This window comes from Carlito syrichta, unplaced genomic scaffold, assembly GCF_000164805.1.
Source record: "Carlito syrichta isolate Samal-C Ts95f unplaced genomic scaffold, Tarsius_syrichta-2.0.1 Scaffold300972, whole genome shotgun sequence".
NCBI classification, from domain to species: domain Eukaryota; kingdom Metazoa; phylum Chordata; class Mammalia; order Primates; family Tarsiidae; genus Carlito; species Carlito syrichta.
The window spans coordinates 2575-8359 of NW_007245068.1; positions in this window are offsets into that span (position 1 = coordinate 2575).

The window sequence follows — 5785 nt, forward strand, 5'->3', positions numbered from 1 at the left end:
ATGGTGAATTTTGTGGTATGTAAATCTTATCTCAATAGAATGCAAAACATATTGAACTGAAACAAGTCAGACACACAAGAGTTATAATATACTGGTGATGCCAGGCAGTACAAAGTTTAAGAACAGGAAAGATTAATCTATGGCGATAGAATCTGTAAGTGGAGATTGCCCGAGAAGGAGCCCAAGCAAGCTGGGCGTGGTGGCACGTGCCTGTAGTCTCAGCTATTGAGAGCCTGAGATGGGACGATTGCTTGAGGCCAGGAATTAGAGGTTACAGGAGCTATGATCTCACCATTGCACTCCAGTCTGGGTGACAGAGCAAGCAAGACTCTGTCTCTAAAAAGAAAAAAAAAAAAAAAGAGGGCACCACGGTGAACTGGACGGAGGGTGACCACAGAAGTGTGTGTGTTTGTATATATATATATATGTACAGATATATATAATAATTTATGGATCTACACAGTGAGAGATTTGTACTTTACCACAGGCAAAGTGTACTTCCATCAACATAATCAAGAATTAAAAACAAGGCAGGGTGTGGTGACTTGCCTATAATCCCAGCACTTTGGGAGGAGGATTGCTTGAGTCCAGGAGTTCCAGATCAGCCTGGGCAACATAGCAAGACCTTATGTATACAAAAATTTAAAAAATAGCCGGGCTCGGTGGCTCAGCCTGTAATCCCGCGCCTTTGGGAGGCTGAGGTGAGTGGATGGCCTGAGCTCGCGGGTTCGAGACCCGCCTGGGCAGCGAGACCTCATCTCTACAATAAATCAAAAAATTAACCGGGCGTGGTGATGCACGCCTATATTCCCAGCTACTCAGGAGTCTGAGGTGGAAGGATGGCCTGAACCCAGGAGATCGAGGCTGTGGTGAGCTACGGTTTTGTTAATATCTCCCTGGGTGACAGAGTGAAACTCCAACTCAAAAAAATAAATAATTAAATTAAATTAAAAGAAATCTAATGGGATCACTGTTGTGTTCATGGCCTGTCGTTCAAGCCTTCCAGCAACCATGTGAGGCAGGGGCTGCTCTTCTTCTTCTTTTTTTTTTTTTTTTTGAGTTGGAGTCCCACTCTGTTGCCCAGACTGGAGTGCAGTGGCCGCCGGCCACCGCAGCCTCGACCTGCTGGGCTCCGGCGATCCTTCCGTCTCAGCCTTCCAAGTAGCCGGAATTACAGGTGTGCGCTACCACGCCCGGCTAATTTTTTTGATTTATTGTAGAGATGAGGTCTTGCCAAGTTGCTCAGGCAGGTCTTGAACCCGCAGGCTCAGGCAATCCACTCACCTCAGCCTCCCAAAGGCGTGGGATTACAGGCTGAGCCACCTAGCCCTGTTGAACAAGCTACTTCATACAATGTTTCCATTACTTTATACATAGTTTCACTTTGTGTTTCTTTAGTCATTGATATAAATGGTATCAGATTTAATCATTTGTTTCTATTTGCTTTTTTAAATCTCACTTACCCTTCTGAACACGATGTTTTTGAGCTTCCTTGCTGATACATTTAGGTCTTCTAGTGTCAGATACATCTTTCGATTCTCTCTAGTTCCTACTGGTGTATGCTTGGTTTGCAAAGAAACTTATCTTTTAATTTTTCTCTTTCGATTTTGTTGGTTTGTTTTTCTGTTTTTGAGTTAGAGTGAGACTCCAACTTAAAAAAAAAAGTGCATGGAAGAAAAATCAAGCCACATGAGAGTCAAAGTTTGATAGGGGTGAGGTGGGACTTGTTTTAGGCATGGGTGCAGTCAGGGAAGGCTTCTCTGAGGAGGCGACATGTGAGCAAAGATGGATATGAAGTGAGGAAGAGAGAAGCCAAGATGAGAAAGAGAAGCACTGCAGGCAGAGAGAACAGTCAGTGCAAAGGTCCTGAGGTAAGAACAGGTTTGGCTGAGGAGGGGCATGGAGGTCCCAGAACTGGTCAGGTTTTCCTTACCCATCTCTGGGTCCTTGGCCCTGCTCTTCCTTCTACCAGACACTCTTTTCCTTTTTAACCACTTGGCCATTTCTCTCCCTCTGTCCTCCCCTCTTTCCCCTTCCTTCCTTCCTTCCTTCCATCCTTTCTTCCTTCCTTCCTTCTAAGACAGGGTCTCACTCTGTTGCCCAGGCTGAAGTGCAGTGGCACGATCACAGCTCCCTTTAGTTTCAAACTTGGGCTCAGGTGATCCTCCTGCCTCAGCCTCCCAAGCAGCTAGGACTACAGGCACAACTCACCAGGCCTGGCTTGATGTCCTTACTTAACATTTTCTTTTTTTTTTTTGAGTCAGAGTCTCACTCGGTTGCCCAGGCTGGAGTGCAGTGGAATGCTCCCGGCCACCGCAGTCCCAACCTGCTGGGCTCAGGCAATCCTTCCACCTCAGCCTTCCGAGTAGCTGGAACCACAGGCACACACCACCATGCCCAGATAACTTTTTTTATTTATTGTAGAGATGAGGTCTCACCAAGGTGCCCAGGTGGTCTCTCATCTCCACCTCCCAAAGTTCTGGGATTACAGGTGTGAGCCACCATAACCAGCCAGGAGGTGACATTTCAACAAAGACCTAAGTCTTGGAGAGTTGTAAGGGAAGGGATATTCCAGATCAGGTAACAGCCCATACAAAGGCCCTGTGGTTAGAAGATGAGACTATTCTTAGAACAGAGAGATGGCTGGTGTTGCTGAAAGGGGGTGAGGCGATAGCTGCACAGGTGGGCAGAGAAGCCCCACAAGATCACCTTGCACACCAGGTGAAGGGTGAGGAGTCTGTCCCAAGTCTGCCAGAAGCCAGGAGCAGGCAGGTTTTTCAGCAGGAAGAGGCAGGGGTGGCATGGCAGGGGTGTGATTTAGGGCCTCAAGGTCCCAGAGTGGGTTGGCGAGAGGCCAGAGGAGCTGCAGGGACGTGCTGGTGCTGTTGTCATATTTTGTTCAGATTATACAATTTGTTCTCTGTCTCCCCCATAAAGCCCCGAGTGCAACTGTTTCCCAGTGTCTCCAAAGTCCCCGTGGCCATCAATAAACATGCACTGAGTAAATGAGTGCCCAGAGGTTGCAGTGAGAATTTGGCCGGGGTGCCCAGTTCCATCCAGGGAGGAAGCCTGGAACTCGGCAGGCAGCAGAGGCCCCGTTCCCGGGTGGGGTAGTTCCTGCCAGCCCAGTCCCTGGGCTCTCTGGAAACCTCACTCTGCCTTGTCCTCTTCATCTATAAAATGGGTGGGCTGGAGAATTAGAGGAAGACATCACACTCCTCAGGGCAAGAGCCATGCACTTCCTGACTTGCTGGTTGGGGTGAGGGCCTTCTCAGTTTTCTCATCTGCAAAGCGTCAGCAAAAGAACTAGCTTCCTGAGTTCATGTATTCAGTCAGCAAACATTTGAGGAACAGGAAAGGGACTCAGGTGACTGGAGGGAGCGTGCGAGATAGAAATGGGGGAGGAAGCCGGGCTCAGTGGCTCAGCCTGTAATCCCGAGCCTTGGGAGGCTGAGGTGAGTGGATTGCCTGAGCCCGTGGGTTCGAGACCCTCCTGGGCAACTTGGTGGGACCTCATCTCTACAATAAATAAAAAGGAGCCAGGCGTGGTAGCGTGTGCCTGTAATTCCGGCTACTTGGAAGGCTGAGGCAAAGGATCACCAGAGCCCAGCAGGTCGAGGCTACGGTGGCCGGGAGCGGGCCGCTGCACTCCAGTCTGGGCAACAGTGTGAGACTCCGACTCAAAAAAAAGAAAAAAGAAATGAGAGGAGGTGAGACAGGTCTTGCAGGGAGGACGTAAGTTTTTCTTTTTTCTTTCTCTCTCTTTCTCCCTTCCTTCTCTCCTTCCTTTCTTCCTTCCTTTTTTTTTTTTTTTTTGAGTCAAGGTCTCACTGTGTTACCCAGGCTGGAGTGCAGTGGCACAATCACAGCTCACTGCAGCCTCGACCTCCTGGGCTCAGGCCATGCTTCCGCCTCAGCCTCCTGAGTAGTTGGGACTACAGGCAAGTGTCCCCATGCCTGGATAAAATTTTTTTTTTGAGTTGGAGTCTCGTTCCATCACCCAGGCTGGAGTGCAGTGGCATGCTCACGGCTACCCCAGCGTTGACCTGCTGGGCTCCGGCCATCCTTCCGCCTCATCCTTCCAAGTTGCCAGAACTACAGGTGCACACTACCACGCCTGGCTAATAAAAAAAAAAATTATTATTTTAGAGATGAGGTCTTGCCAAGTTGCCCAGGCTGTTCTTGATCCTGTGGGCTCAGGCAATCCCCTCACCTTGGCCTCCCAAAGTGCTGGGATTACAGGCTTGAGCCACGGTGCCTGGCCTGGATAATTTTTTGTGGAGACGGGGGTCTTGCTACGTTGCTTGGACTAGTCTAGAACTCCTGGGCTCAAGAGATCATCCGGCCTCGGCCTCCCAAAGTGCCAGCACAGGCGTAAGCCACCGCGCCCGGCCAGACTCGAGCTTTTTCCGAGTTGGGAGTCAGAGAGGGCTCTAGGAGGAGGAAGGACGTGACCTGACCTGGTGTTCATCGGCTCCCGTGGGGGCAAGGGCAAGACTGGGAAACCAGGAGGGAGGCAATTGCGTTGGTCCAGGTGAACCATGGTGAGGGCCGGACCCAGTGAGGCTTCTGGATGGTTAGAATCCTCCTTCTCTCTGTCTCTGTTAAAACCCCCCAGAGAACCTGGGCACAGTGGCTCACGCCTGTAATGCCAGCACTTTGTGTGGCGGAGGCAGAGGACTGCCTGAGCTCAGGGGTTCGAGACCAGCCTGGGCAATTTGGCGAGACCTCGTCTCTACAAGAAACCAAAAAATTAGCGGGATGTGGTGGCGCAAGCCTGCAGTTCCGGCTACTTGGAAGGATGAGGCGGAAGGGTTCACCTGAGCCCGGCAGGTCGCGGCTGCGGTGGCCGTGAGCGTGCCACTGCACTCCAGCCTGGGCGACACAGTGAGACTCCGACCAAAAAAACAAACAAAAACAACGACCAAAAACCCCACAAAAAACCTCAAATAAACAAAAAAACAAAGACAAAGAATTGCCCAGGGGGAAAAGGCGAGAGGCAACACCAAGCCTCAGTCTCTGGGACAACAGAAAGCACGCGGAGCCGCGCGTAACCAAGGTCCCGGGTCCCGGAGGGCGCCGGGGTGCGGGCGCCGCCGCCAGGGCGCGCTCCCCGCCGGGAGCCGGGGACCGCGGTTCGCTCCCCTCGCCGGCTTCTGAGGCAGGGAGGGGCCCGACGGCGGCCGCGCACCCAGCTGCAGGCTCTGGAGACCTCGGAGACCCCGGAGAAATTCCGCAGAGGCCTCCTCCTCCACTTGGGCACAGGTCTGCCTTTATGGAGCGCCACCTGCATGCGGCAGCCCAGAAAAAGAGGGGGGAAACTGACCCTCGGCAGCCACGGGGGTTCACCTGAGCACGGCCCCAGCGAGTTGGGAGTCAAACCCCTTCCAATCAGAGTGGCGACCGTAACATGGGAAGCGACACCGCTCACATTCGGGGAGCGCCTCGTGTGTCCTCGGCGCTTAATTTTCCCAACACCCGAGGGCTGGATCCACCGTTCCCAGGTCACAGACGGGGCAGCCCACGGGGCGCTGGGACTCGAACCCAGATCTGACCGGAGCTTGTCTCCAGGCCGTGGGGAAACTTTTACGCCCTCGAACGGGGGGGTGAGGGGGTGAGTCCGGGCGGCCCGAGCCTGCAAAAGGCAGGGGGCCGAGGGACGGCTTTTGTTTTTGAGGGGTCCCAGGGGGCCCCAGGGCCTCCGCCGCTGCCGCCTTCTCTTCGGGGTTCCCGCGCGCCCAAGGGGACCCTGCGCGGCGGGCGGTCGCCGCGGGACCCCAGAGAG